Source organism: Chiloscyllium punctatum, chromosome 24 (genome assembly GCF_047496795.1).
Source record: "Chiloscyllium punctatum isolate Juve2018m chromosome 24, sChiPun1.3, whole genome shotgun sequence".
Taxonomy (NCBI): Eukaryota; Metazoa; Chordata; class Chondrichthyes; order Orectolobiformes; family Hemiscylliidae; genus Chiloscyllium; species Chiloscyllium punctatum.
This window is the reverse complement of record NC_092762.1, coordinates 81182373-81198237: the sequence shown is the minus strand read 5'-3', so window position 1 is coordinate 81198237 and position 15865 is coordinate 81182373. Positions and strand designations below refer to the sequence as shown.

The following is a 15865-nucleotide window of genomic DNA, read 5'->3' as shown; positions in this document are numbered from 1 at the left end:
CAGACAACACCAGAATCCTCAACCAGGCCCATATCCCCAGCATTGAGTCACTAACCACCCTTGATTGGCTGCAATGGGCTGGGCACATTGTCTGCATGACCAACATGAGATTTCCAAGCAGGTGTTCTACTCCTAGCTTTGAAATGGCAGGTACACCCCAAGTGGATACAGGAAGTGTTTCAGTAATACCCTCAAAACCTCACTGGTGAAATGCAACATTCCCACAACCACCCAAAAATCATTCGCCCAAGACCAAAGTGAAGGAGAAGCATCCAGGAAAGCATCGAGCACCTCAAGACTTGCCGTCAGGAAAACTGCAAGCCAGGCGAAAACAGTGAAAGAAGCACTCTGCCACAGTGATGTCCCACCCATCTCTTCGCATGACCACCACCTGCCCTAAGTGAAACAGAGCCTGTGGTAGCCTATCGGTCTGTACAGCCACCTCACCCTGAGTGTGGAAGAGAATCATCCTTATTTACGAGGGGATGACGACGACGACGACGACGACGAGAAACACCTTGAAGTGATCAAATATGCTGGAAGGGAGAAAAAATGACCATTGGCAAAAAACTAGTCAATTTCTATAGGTGCTTTTAAAAAAAACCTTCCAAACTTATAGGTGAACACTAGTCGTAATGTCAACTAGAAAATAAAAATTACAAGATTGAAACAAGTATCCAGATCCAGAATGGTCAACTTATAACAATACACCCACGACACATTGCTGGCTCATCAAAAGTTATCACAATTTTGGCGCTCATTACCCAAAATTCAAATATTCCAATAGGATTAGTCATTTTTAGGGAAATAATTAGATTTATTTTTTAAATTCTAAAATCAGCCAAAGTAGATTGGTATGTTGCTGAAGCCACATTTTTTTCTTTAAAACTTCACACAGTTTCAAAATAAATGAAAAAGCAGAGTCAGATTTTAAGGGAGAAATGTTTCAGAACAATTACATTAATCTGTCAATTAAATGCACAGTAGCCATCAGCTTGTTTCATATAGAACTCATTTATTGTTATGGCAACTGGGAAAGAATGTGCCTGATACAGTCATGCTCTGTACACAGATAGTTGCCACTTGTTCTGATCACATTAAATACACAGTTTATTCCTTTTTTTGTCCTCTATTTCACCTGGGATGGCATGCAAACACCCATTTGGCTTTAAGCACATGAACCAAAACCAAATTTCATTCTTACTAATCTGCCAGCTGCAGATGCATTTGTCCATGTCAGTATCGGTAAGAGTGACCACTGCACAGCCATAGAGATGTACAGCATGGAAACAGACCCTTCGGTCCAACCAGTCCATGCTGACCAGATATCCCAACCCAATCTAATCCCACCTGCCAGCACCCAGCCCATATCCCTCCAAACCCTTCCTATTCATATACCCATCCAAATGCCTCTTAAATGTTGCAATTGTACCAGCCTCCACCACATCCTCTGGCAGTTCATTCCATAAACGTACTACCCTCTGTGTGAAAAGGTTACCCTTTAGGTCTCTTTTATATCTTTCCCCTCTCACCCTAAACCTATGCCCTAGAGTTCTGAACTCCCCGACCCCAGGGAAAAGACTTTGCCTATTTATCCTATCCATGCCCCTCAATTTTGTAAACCTCTAATGTCACCCCTCAGCCTCCAACGCTCCAGGGAAAACAGCCCCAGACTGTTCAGCCTCTCCCTGTAGCTCAGATCCTCCAACCCTGGCAACATCCTTATAGATCTTTTCTGAACCCTTTCAAGTTTCACAACATCTTTCCGATAGGAAGGAGACCAGAATTGCACACAATATTCCAACAGTGGCCTAACCAATGTCCTGTACAGCCACATGACCTCCCAACTCCTGTACTCAATACTCTGACCAATAAAGGAAAGCATACCAAATGCCGCCTTCACTATCCTATCTACCTGCGACTCCACTTTCAAGGAGCTATGAACCTGCACTTCACGGTCTCTGTTCAGCAACACTCCCTAGGACCTTACCATTCAGTGTACGAGTCCTGCTAAGATTTGCTTTCCCAAAATGCAGCACCTCACATTTATCTGAATTAAATCTGACTCTCTGCTTTTTCATTTATTTTGAAACTGTATGAAATTTTAAAGAAAAAAAAAATGTGGCTTCAGTAAAATAGCAATCCACTTTGGCTGATTTAGAATTTAAAACATAAATCTAATTATTTCCTAAAAATTACTAATCTTATTGGAATATTTTAAATCTGTGTAAGGAGAGCCAAAATTGTGATCACTTTGATGAGCCAGCAACGTGTTGTGGGTGTATTGTTACAAGCTGACCATTCCGGGCCTGGGATACTTGCTTCAATCTTGTAATTTTTATTTTTTAGTTGGCATTACAATTAGCGTTCGCCTATAAGTTTGGAAGGATTTTGTTTAAAAAGCACCTAAAGAAATTGACTAGTTTTGTGCCAATGGTCACGAAGTCCCACCTTACCATGATGGAGCATAGTCTCAGTAGGGTGTGGCACTAACATGGCACTACATAGGACAGACTTTGAACAGAGCTAGCAGCTCAAGACTGGACCTCCATGAAGCACTGCGGGCCATCAACAGCAGAACTGTACTCTACAATCTGCAATCTCATGGTCTGGCATATCCCCCATTCAACCATTACCATCAAGGTGGGGAATCAACCTTAGTTCAATGGAAATTGCAGAGGACATGCCAGGAGCAGCACCAGGCATACCTGAAAAGGAGTTACAAACAGGACTACTCGCATGCCAAATAGCATAAGCAGCAAGTGATAGACAGAGCTAAATGATCCCACAACCAACGGATCAGGACTAAGCTCTGCAATCTTGCCACATGCAATCGTGAATGGTGGTGGACAATTAAACAACTCACCGGAGGAGGTTGTTCTACAAATATCCCCATCCTCAATGATGGAAGAGCCCAACATACCAGTGCAAAAAACAAGGCTGAAGCATTCACAGCAATTTTCACACAAAAGTACCAAGTGGTTCATCTATCAAGACCTCCTTCAGTGCTCCCTAGCATATAGATACCAGTCTCCAGCCAATTCAATTCACTCTACATGACATCAAGAAACAGTTGGAGACGCTGGATACAGCAAAGGTTATGAGCCCAGATAACATTCTGGCAATAGAATGTTGAAGACTTGTGCTCCAGATCTTGCCACTCCCCTAGCCAAACCCTTTCAGTACAGTTACAACACTGACATCTACCTGACAATGTGGAAAATTGCTCAAGTATGTCCTGTACATAAAAAGCAAGACAAATCCTACCCAACCATACCACCCTTCAATCTACTCTCGATCATCAATAAAGTGATAGAAGGGGTCATCAAAAGTGCTATCAAGCAAAACCTGCTCAGCAATACCCAGTTTGGGTTCCACCAAGGCCGCTCAGCTCCTGATGTCATTACAGCCTTGATTCATACATGCACAAAAGACCTGAACTCCAGGGGTGAGGTGAGAGTGACAAGCTTTAACATCAAGGTTGCATCAAGTGTGGCTTCAAGGAGCCCTAGCAAAACTGGAATTAAGGGGTATCAGAGAGCAAACTCTCCACTTGGTGGAGCCATACCTGGTATATTGGAAGATGGTTGTGATTGTTGGAGGTCAGTCTTCTCAGTTCACTACATCCCTGCAGGAGTTCCTCATGGTAGTATCCTAGCCTAACTATCTTCAGTTGCTTTATAAATAATGCTTCCTCCGTCATAAGATGAGAAGCTGGAAGATTCCTGATGATTGCACAACGTTCAGAACCATTTGCGACTTCTCAGATACTGAAGCAGTCAGTGTTCAAATGCAACAAGATCTGGACAATACCCAGATTTTGGGCTGACAAATGACAAGAAACATTCATGCCATACAAATGGCTATGAACATCACCTATAAGAGACAATCTAACCAACACTCCTTGACATTCAATGGGGTTACCATCACTGAATCCCCGACTACCAACACCATGGGTGTCATCATTGACTAGAACTCAACTGGACTCAACATAAATGCAGTGTCTATAAAAGCAGTTCAGAGGCTAGGAATACTGCAGCAAGTAACTCACCTGCTGATTCCCCAAAACTTATCTAGAAGGCAAACGTCACGAGTGTGATATAATATTCCCCACTTGCCTAGATGAGTACAGCTCCAACAACACTCCAGAAGTTTGACATCATCCTGGACAAAGCAGCCTACTTGATTGGCCTTACTTCCACAAGCATCCACTCCGTCCACCACCAATCCTCAGTAGTAGCAGCATTTACTATTTACAAGATACGTTGTAGCAATTCACCAAACTTCCTCAGACAGCACTTTCCAAACCCATGACCACATCCATTTAGAGGGACAAGGGCAGTAGATACATGCGAACAACTTTACCTTCACATTTCCTTCCAAGCAATTCACCATCTCATCTTGGAAATATATAGTCATTCTTTCACTGTTGTTGGATTAAAATCCTGGAATTCCCTCCTTCAGGGCATTGTGGGTCAACCCACAGCAAGGGGACTGCAGCGGTTAAAGGTGACAGCACATCGTCACCTTCTCAAGGGCAACTGAAAATGGGCAATAAATGCTGGCCTGCCAGTGATGCCCACATGCCACAAATAAATAAATGTAAAGTACCAATTGATGAATTAAAGCTGGCAATGATTGGCACAGCCATAGTCTCATGACACAGGTTCACTGTAATTTCAGTCATATAGCAATCAGCTGGTCTAGCCAGTCTGGACTCTTTCCAGGATGAAAGACATGATCTACTGGTATTACAAGAACTTCTCTCCTGCCACATGACCAATAACTTCTGACAGTGATGCAGTAAAGTTTAACTTATACAAAAGTTTAGGTGGTGTCCAGGGATGCTTCTTCCTTTCAGGTCATTTTACAGGAGTGACATTTGACACCTGCATTAAAAATAAAACAATTTTCTCACCATTTTGTTAACCCAAGAAACGTGCAGTAGTTTTTAACGTTTTTTGGCTTTTTAAACTCAGTGAATTAATCTTGGCCTGAAGGGACTGGGAAAGGAAAACAGATGACCGAAGAAACATACAATGGGGTAGTCAAATATTAGAGAACAAGCTTGGTGGAGCTCACTAAATTGCATGTCCGTGAAGCAGACATGTGTGCCAAGTTGGAGTAGATGACGACAGGACAGTTTACTTTTGAATTGCACATTGTTGCACATGTAGAAAGCTCAGGAGCCTCCAACATCAGCATGAATCTTGGCATCATACCAAAGTAGTTTTAACAAACAAACAGATGCAGACACAGGATGCCTGTCAGCGGAGCAATAAACTTCAGTTCTAAGAAGTATCCAGGCTGATGCACAAAGCCAACACGTGAAGGTAGGAACGACACTACACAATACTGAGATTATTAAAAGGCTCTGTACTCATACAATGAATATTTGAGGCACCCAATTTACATTTCTAGTTGCCCTCAAGCATTCCTGCTCCACGTGACTGCTGCAAAATTCTAATGTACTCCAACAAAAAGGTATAAGAAAGTATTATTAACCCCTTTCAACCTCTCCACAAAACAATTTCATCGAGATTGTCCAAAAACAATCAGTGCTATACAAGTCGTTCTGCTGTGACGCACAATTCGTAAACGCTAATTTGCTGTAATGCAATTGACAAATTGGGAACACTGTTTCTAGAGCATGGACTTTTAAAACATATGTTGGCTGCGATTACATCATCAACACTAAGTGCAATTTTTCTACAATGCTGGGTTGTAAAAGAATGCAACCATCACGTTATAGAAGAACTATTCTGTACACCTTTTTGCAGCAGAGTAGAAATATAGGTCAAGGGTCTGTCCTGATCTTGGAGTAATGCAGTGTACATCAATGTAACTTTTAAAAATATTATAAAGAGGAATATAATAAATATAAATTCACTTACATACCAAATCAAACCTCTTTCCAAAATTTAAAATGTATACGTGGATTGTCCTATTGTGTCCCCACTGCAGTTTGTTCACTGCATTAATTATGGAATGCAGAGGAACCTCCGTTATTTGAACGACATGAGCAGGGAGTATTTCGTTCAGTTAATCGAATTCCAGATAATCGAACACCAGATAACATTGCTTAGCCAAGCCTTGGGACCTTGTGATCTTCCCATACAATCCGATACTTGGATAATCAAGTGCAGGATAATCAAGGTTCTTCTGTTAACACGAAAGATCCTCATCAATAACAACTAAATCTTCATGATAAAAAGATCTCAATTGACCAACACTGCATACTTCATTAATGTTGCCATGCCATTAAATTCAGAAATAGCAAAGCACAAAAATTTTTAACATTAACTTAGCAAAACGTCAGAGTAATACAGCAGGGGAACAGACCCTTCAAACCGTCATGCTGACCACATTCCAAAACTGAACTTGTCCCACCTGCCTGCACTTGGCCCATATCCCTCCAAACCTTTCCTATTCACGAATAAAGCACAGGTACAATCAACTGCAAACACACAAGCTTCTTTTTAAAAACAATGATCCACTCAATTTTGTATATTGTATACAAAACGTATATTGAGTAAGTGAACTAAGCCTATTTTTATAATAGTTGCTATTAAGCTGTGACAAATGACGAGACAAGATGATTCAAAACATCAATCTGTAAATTATAACCTCCAAGAAATAAAGATAATTATTATGTTAACCTTTTCCCTTTTGAGGCATAAATCAATAAAAACAAAAACTGTGGCAATTGGTTTCAGAAATTTATTTGTACAGTAATGTTAATGTGTAGCTTACAATGCTGTTCTTTGAATTGTCAAAAAAGATAAAAGGTTGTTTTCTAAATTTTCACAAGGTTTGTTTGGATTGATTCATTGGCAAGAGCACCACCTACTGTCTAACTGTCAAATACACATCATTGACGTTCAAGATAATAAGGATTACCAAAATCCATTTTAAAAAAAACCAGGTTCTCAGTTAGTAAAAATACAAAAATAGTTAAAACGGATTTTAAATATACTTTTGATTGCTGGATTTGGATAAAGCAGAGCTACAAAGAATCAATTCAAGGTAACTCAAAATCAATATTACCTCAACTGCAGAGCCATGCGGTCACTAAAAGGTTCCATGTACACCAATATGCTGACACACTGCAGAAGCCACGGCCACACACTGACCTCGGAAGACCACAAAGTGGAAAAAATATTACAGGAAACATTGTCCAAAACTACAGTTATGGTAAATTTGTCAGGCATTCAACATCCAAATAGGAAATTCAATCAAAAAGTGCCAGTGACAAGCTGGAGTTTTGGACTGGTAATGTCATTTCAGCCTTACTCACGAATGCTTGTTATGTGAACCATACCAACCAGTTGGAATGTTTTAGGACAAACTAGAGTGTGAAACCAAAGGCAAGCCTGTGTATCTTTGTGAAAAGAGTTCAAACCCTGAAAACGTGGGTAAAGCCATGAGGAAGTCAAACGTGCTGTCAATTAGAGACAAGACAAATTGATTCAGCCAGTGAAAAACTGTTTTATGAAGCAAAAAAAGTAGGCACGGGAGTGGGAGACTCCATCAATAACTTTGTCAGCTATTCAAGTACAAGGCAAACCCTGAGAATAGTTTAACAAACATGCATTTGCTTCAAAAAGGAAGAGACTGAGAACAGGTGCATATTGTGACAAAGCTCTATTATCATAGTTCAAGAGGGACTCTTGTGGTGCATTGGTAGTGTCCCTCCCCCTGGGCCAATGGACCCAGATTCAAGTTCCACCTACTCCAGGAGGTATGTATTAATTTCTTTGACCAGGTTGATTTTAAAAAAAAAGTTAAACTTTGAGTTATCTTGGTTCAAACCAACTCAAGCAAAAACATTCTCACCTCCAGTCCAATCCTACAGAAGTAGACGCAGTAGGTTCTCTAAAAAGAGTCCAGTAAATGCCTGCCCACTCACCTGGTATTTGCCTATCTGAAACAGCAACATTTGATAAAGATACTCTAGGATTTCACACTGCAGCACAGAAAGCCAAAAAATATATTTGACTACAGCGACAACATGTTGGACATTATCACATCCATGTCAAGACAGCACACTAACAAAGGACAAAAAGGTTATGGTTTTTCCACAGCTAATTCCCAACATTTATCAATGTCTTAAGTACAGGGTGAATAAATAAAGATATATTTCATATATTTACTATTTCAATATTTTAATTTTTTTAAAAACCTGAAGTGCATTTGCAAGCAAACCAGCTTGAGTAGGGGCTGCCTCAGCTTCTCAAGGTTCCATTTAACACACAAATTGCTGTAATTTGACAAAACAATTTTACTGTATTCAATTAAACTGCTGATACTATGGCAAATACAACAGAGAAATTATTAAAATATTGTTATAAGGCAGAAAACAGCTGTTTGCACCCTTGATCGATCTGTAAAAGAGTTAGCTGCATAAATATGTAGGTCTTGACATGCCACCCAGTTAGTTGATATTGCAGGCTCTGAAAACACAAGCGAGTGGTCTGGAGTTACCTCTAATGTGACATCTGGATTGGGTCAATTCCACCCTCTAAACTAGACATCCAAAACTCTGTTGCCCATGTCTTAACTTGAGGCAAGTCTCAACCCCTATCACCTTTGTGCCCACTGTCCTACACTGGATCCAGGTGAAGTAATATTTTAAAGTTATCACCTGGTTCGCAAATTTCTTTCTAACCTTGTTTACCTCCATCTCCGTAATCTCCTCCAATCTCACAATGCTTATATCCATACTCATCAAATTATGGCCTGGTAAATGTTATAAATTATAATTGTTTTAATTTTGGCAGCTTTCAGTTGTTCAGGTCCCAATGACCTCATCTAAATATACAAAAAAAAGACAGATATAGTAAAAACTAAAATAGCTTATCCATCACATTAAATGGTACCAGCTCTTGCTAGGAATTATGGATATCAGTATCTGTACAGTTAATTTTTCTTTAATTATTCTCTACATATAGATTGGAAATGTGAGATCACATATTTGTGTTTGAACCCAATACAGCCTTCATCCACCTGCCTCATATTTTCCAAGTGTTCGGGTCTGCAGGTCTTTAAGTCTTCCCTCTTTTGTCCCAATCCACAACAGCCAAGAAAGGTATCAGTCTCCTATGACTTACTACTTAGTCAGCCAGAAATACTAACGAATCAGAACACAAGGTCATTTCTTTCTCACTTCTGTCAATATTCTCCCTTTCCTGACAGTGGTGTACAGATCTAGAAGAGACAGGCATCATTGACACTGCTGAAAGAACTGCCATTCATGCACAATCTTAACAATACACAATCAACATTTTGTGAATTATTTTAAATTTGGTCTGACGTGACATAGGCATCATTAAATTAGCTGAGTGGAGAAGGATCAAAACAATATGGCTGGAAAGAAATTAGCCTAGAAAGTAACTAGACGAAATACTGTTATTGATCGAATATCAGAAATGAACTCACTGAACAATTAAAGCCAGGTTCTTCTATACCTGAAAGTCTGTCAGTAGCTGTTATTCCAAAAATAAGGTAGAAAAAAAAAGTGACTTCAAACTGGACATTTAAAAGAAAAGAGCAGCCTTGAAATACACAATCTGATAAATATCATCATTCAAGATTTCTGATTTACATTTACTTAGACATCAATATATATCCCTTAGTCAGAATGGTAGTTAGGCATGTAGAAAGGCTCAGTGTTAGTTTGCGACAATATCACTAATACAACAGCCAGTATAAATCTTAGTCATAACCAAATGTAATAACGCAGAGCACAACAGCATTTTTTCTAAAAACTGTTAAGCATCACATTTTTAAAGACAACAAAACAGTTTTCTATAAAGATTTTAAAAGACTGACCTTATCAGCTGATCCAATTGGAACAGTGAGTCTACACTGAACACTCCAATAGGAACAAACACTTCCTGGAAATAGCAAAAACAAAATTTTAATCCATGGTCAATATGAAGTGCAATTTATAACTGAGTATAAGGGGATAATTTATTAAAAAGCACAATTTGGTATGCAGTAAGCCATTATGGTGCTGTGTTACTATTTATATAAAAAAATTCTATATATGTGTCACATTTCACATCTCACCTAATGCCCACAGTTTCAGAGGTCACTTGAATATTGTTATTCAATTATGCAAATCATAGTTAAGTCAAACCAGGTATACAAACTTTTGAATAGACTCACTGAATTGCAAACACGAAATTTATACACATTTGTTTTAAAAGTAATCTACTCATTGTGCTTCACAGAAAGCATCACACATATACTAAGATCAAGACAAAGTATTTTCCTTTGCTAATTTAGGTTTAAATGCAATCCCTGAATGCGTTACATTAGCTGAGGTTAGCTAATTCAGTATACTGCATAAATTAAAATTAAGTCCTCTGGGTTTTATACTGTGCTAAATCTGGGAGTGACCATCTTTAATTAACTATCGGGATCCAAACTACAATTTAAGAGATTGTTTCTTTAGGAAAATAATTTAATGCAGTTGTAGAAAACACCAACTTTGTAATAGAATGGTTTTACAAACAATTAAACATTTGTCACCTGTATCTTTGCATTTGGCTTGAAGTTTTAGGAAAAGATTTATCGCCACTAAGGCAAGAATGTGCATTACATTCATTGACATTACTCCTGGTTTATTTCTCTCCTACAGATTCCAGTTCAAGGATGTGTAATTTAAGCTGGGATATAAAATATAGTGGATTTATGAAACAAATAACTTATTACATCAATTTCTGATGGGGGGGCCTTCATATGGTGAACCTTTGCTGATAGCTGAAGGTGCTAATCCTCCAGCTTTGCTACAAGTGCTGGGCACAAACATTCCAAGTGTCTTTCTTCTAGGTTTGTTCATTTTGTAAGCATTGGTTACTGCAACACAGTGGTGGGCATTGCTCCAGCAAATTTTTCTCCCTCACCAGACATGATTTTCTAGGTGTGATAAATTAATATATAGGCAGTCACACTCAAGTATCTTTGATATCAAGCTTGGGCACCCCACTTGACGAGGCTCTCTTATCATACAGAATGATTTTTGTTTTCTCTGTGGGGGTGGGGGTGAGGGTAAGGAGGAGGGTAAAGTAGATGATAACTTGCAGGTGGTGATGGTGTTCCCATACACTGGATGCCTTTGTCCTTCTAGAGAGTGGTCATGGGCTGTCCAAGGAGCATTGGTACATTTCCACAATACATCTTGGAAACAGTATAGATCATTATGGGCCCTTGGTGAGACCACACCTAGAATACTGTGTGCAGTTCTGGTCTCCAAACTTGAGGAAAGACATTATGGCTATTGAGGGAGTACAGCGTAGGTTCACGAGGTCAATTCCTGGAATGGCGGGATTACCTTACACAAAGACTGGAGCGACTGGGCTTGTATACCCTTGAGTTTAGAAGACTGAGAGGGGATCTGATTGAGACATAAGATTATTAAAGGATTGGACACTCTGGAGGCAGGAAACATGTTTCTGCTGATGGGTGAGTGCTGAACCAGAGGACACAGCTTAAAAATATGGGGTAGACCATTTAGGACAGAGATGAAGAGAAACTTCTTCACCCAGAGAGTGGTGGCTGTGTGGAATGCTCTGCCCCAGAGGGCAGTGGAGGCCCAGTCTCTGGGTTCATTTAAGAGTTGGACAGAGCTCAAGGATTATGGAATCAAGGGTTATGGAGTTATGGAACAGGATACTGATTAAGGATGATCAGCCATAATTATATTGAATGGTGGTGCAGGCTCGAAGGGCAGAATGGCCTACTCCTGCACCTATTGTCTTTAGTTTGGATGAAGTGGTTGACTGAATGTTATTCAATGCTTGAATTATGAGTCAGTTGAAAAAGGTGATAGTTGCTTTCCCGATGTATGTATCACATTTTGCATCAAGACGGATCGACTGTCACTATGGATCTAAGGTATTATTAGATGTGGGATCAGGACAGAGATGCAATACCTTGTCCCGTAACACAGATGTCTTAATACTTACAGGTCAGGGTAAACGTAACAGGCAAGTGAAAAATGAATTACACGTCCTTTTAGCTGACTAGCACCAGAAGCACGGAGTAGTTCTCCGATCAAGACAAATCTTTTCATCTTTGACGTGGTCAGCATGGACTGTGCCTGCCTGTCAGTCAATCTAATTACTACCCCTTGACATTCTAATGGTGTTAGCATTAATTAGTCTGCCACTACCAAGATCCTTGGTGTTACCATTAACCACAAAAATTCAACTGGACTCACCAACTAAATACAATGGTTACAACAGCAAGTCAGGGGTTAGGTTTTGGTAATGCAAATAAGGACAAGACTAACAATTAATGGCAAGGCCCTCAGTAGTGCTGTACACCTAGGAGTTCAGGTACATAGTTCTTTGAAGCTTACATCACAGGTAGACAGGGTGGTTAAAGTGGTATTTAGAACGCTTACAATTCATTGGTCAGACCATTGAGCACATGACATTGGTGAGGTCTCTTCTGGAGTACTGTGTGCAGTTCTAGTTGACCTGTTATAGGATGCTATTAAGCTGGAAAGAGTTCAGAAAAGATTTGCCAGGATGTGCCCAGGAATGGAGAGTGAAATAAAAATTAGATTGGCAAGCTGGGACTTTTTCCACTGGAGCACAGGAGATGGAGAGGAACTCTCTAGAGATTTATAAAATCATGAGGGGTATAGATAAAAGTTGAATGACAAATGGTCTTTTTCCTAGTGTGGAGGACTTCAAGACTGGGGATATATTTTTCAAGTGAAAAGAGAAAGTTTTTTTTAAGAAAAAAAAAGGGCATGAAGGCATCTTTTTATTTAAAAATAGGAGTGGGTCATGAAGGTGCAATGAACTGCCAGAGGAAGTGGGAGATGCAGTTACAACATTTAAAAGTCATTTGGATAAGCTAAAGAATAGGAAAAGGTTTGGAGAGATATAGGCAAAGGCCTAGGCAGGTGTGAATAGTTGAATTTGGGAACATCGATGGTGTGAACTGTTTGGCGTGAAGGATCTATTTCCATGCTGTATGACTATGACTCTGAAAATGCAGTCCGTCGGTCTATTAAACTAACACAGTTACATGCATATGTAACAAATTCAAATTAAGATGTCTTAAAACACAGGGATATAGTTTACATGAACTTAAAGTGTGCAGTGGCACATATTACACTTGAAATGAGCAAAACATAAATCTTATGAACCATACAACTTGATGCACTAAACACCATATTGCCTATTGTCCATCTAATATCTAGCGTTTGCAGATTTTATTGTTGGAAATACTCACTTTAGAAATTTCCCAAAGTCTGGGTACTACTCTTCAAACCTTTTGTTATTATTTTTCCTCTTCTATCACTTCTTTGAAGTGATACCAAGATAGCATATAAAAGTTTCAAACAGCAATTTATTTTTAAAAGATTTACATGTCTTCCTTTTAGAAATTTCCCCCCTTGGGAAAACAAAGTTAGTACTGAACAATTTGAACTGAAAAGGACAGAACAACAAAATTTTAGATGCAGACGTTTTTGCAGCATTACTAGAAAAATAAGTATTCCCATAAAGAACAAGGTTGGAGACAGGAGGACAACTTGGAAACTGGTGAGTGACTTCAATTTTTAGTTCAATCGTGTAACTTGTCCTTCGATATTCAGAATAGAAATAACTTTCTGGACAAAACAATCCTAAAACATCTAAAAACATTGGAACAGAATTAGTTCAGGAATATATTTGGAAAGAAAACGGCTTTGAAAATGTTAACTTCAAGAAACAATTCGTTCCAATAGATGGCGTTGTCATACAACAAAAAAAAAGGCAGACTTCAGTTGAGAAAATGATTGGTCTCAAAACCAACACAACAGCGCCCCAGTCTGATGAATTGTAACATGGCAACACACAAAAGAGAAAAATGCCCAAAAACATGACTTTGCTTTGACCTGGAGTTCAATACAGGATATAGAATAGTCAGTTTCCAAATGATCTACAGACCAAAAAACAGTTATATTCCAAATCAGTGTCCCCTGTAGGGCCTGCAACACGGACAAAATATAATAGATTCCCTATCTATGGCAAAGGTCTGCACATTCCAGATCCTGACGATTAGAAAACAAACATCTCTATGCAGACCATGTGTAAAGAGGAATGAGTGTAGGAGTTTACACTATTTTAACAAAATTTGGATTGGAAAATCCAGACATTCACCAGGAAACAAAGTAATTGTGTTTTCTCAAAATGTAGTTTTCTCTTGGTAGCTAATGCCAGAAATGATTCTCCAATTCAATTTCACTTTCATTTCTTTACTTGGTTCCTTAAGTACCAAAACTACTGGGGATGTGTAGGTTAGGTAGTTTAACCATAGGAAATGCAGGTTTACAGGGATAGGGTAGGATGCTCTTCAAAGTTGGTATGGATTTTAATGGACTGACTGGCCTGTTTCCTCACCTGTAGAAATGTTATATGCCATTTTTAAATAAATTGCTTAAGGCTTATTTCACACAGTTTGGATAGGCAGAGACTGGTGTCAAACCCATTGCATAATTTAACAATAAAGTTCACTTTTATAAATGTACAGAATTTCTCTCTCCTTGATGTCCACTTGGCTTCCACTCCATGCTTGATTAAAGATTTGAAAATAGATACTCTTTCCACAGAAAGAAAAAGCAACAAGTGTCAGAGTGGAGGCTAACAATACTCCATAAATCACTCTGAAGTTGTCAGAAGTGGAACTGTCAAACGTGAAGTGGAAAGTCTTTCTTGGACAGTCCTTCTGTGCGGAGTGTTGAATGCCTTAATACAAAAAAAAGGAAACGTATCTCCTGATCCCGCCCCAGCCGCAAGAGATGATCACATCCACAGTTCATCTGATAAGGAAGTTGCATTGTGCTTCTGGTGAACCTGGTCTCCAAGTTTGAGTATTTTGAGTACAGTATAGTCTTAACAAAGACCTTCCTTGTGACACTAAGTGAGACATCCCTATGTTGTTACAACCCCCTCCAACATTTTTGTTATTGAGCCAGGAGACAATTTTGGCAATTGAACATGTCCTGTGGAATGGAGGCTACTTCCCAGTACTGTAGTAGATCACAGGTGTGGAAACGAATGGGACTTTCCATACTTCAGCAGTTCACCTGGAATTCCATCCTTGTCAGGTGCCTCTGTTTTATAAACAAAAGTCTACTGCCTTCTCAAGTTCAAGTGATGAGAGTTTATTAACTCATTCAAAGGAAGCCAAGGGAAAGCATAGAGCACCTCATGTGCACAGCTTAGTGATGCCTAGCACAACAGAACAAGCATTTTCTCTGAGCACATCACCATCAACTTCAGGTAAAGGAATCTGGTAATGGCAACTGCAAGCTTTGTTTAAAAAAAGTACCTTCCCTGAATAATCAGCAATTTAGTGAAAGCTGGACTTTTATTTACTTATTTTCTACCAACTTCTCAAAATTAAAAAAAAAATCAGACTCCGAGGCCTCAAATCCTTACAAAACCCCCCCCAAACAAAAAGGGACTTTCGCTCGTACTTCAAAGTTTTGCAAAAACTAGTGTTTAAAATGAAGTGTTGTATCAATTAGGTGGAACAGCAAGCAGCATTCTAGTTTAATATATCTAGGTACTTCCATAGCACAGAATTTGACCTGTTACACAAATACAAAAATCCCACTTTTCTCCATGTTGAAATATGGTTTAAAAATAATTCACATCACGTTTGACGAGACGAGACGAGACAATTTAGAGAATATTTTAAATAGACAATTAACTGAAGGTAGAACACATTTCAATGTTCCTTCCATAAAGGAGGCCATTAACCCATCCTTGACACAGGTAGAAGGCATATCACTAAGGAAAGCATAACATACAAAGAAGTTCTGAAACATGACAAAAAAAAATGACAAACCAGAATT

At 39.1% G+C, this 15865-nt stretch overlaps 1 protein-coding gene across 2 annotated transcripts in view; it reads right to left on the bottom strand.

Moving 5' to 3' along the window:
• The window catches only part of LOC140494746 (guanine nucleotide-binding protein G(I)/G(S)/G(O) subunit gamma-7-like), a 172181-nt gene that overhangs the window by 136826 nt on the left and 19490 nt on the right, over positions 1–15865 (bottom strand). For both annotated transcript variants that reach the window (XM_072594304.1, XM_072594303.1), the window contains exon 2: positions 9832–9896. The gene's annotated coding sequence lies outside the window, so the exon portion shown is untranslated. The remainder of the gene's footprint in view (positions 1–9831; positions 9897–15865) is intronic.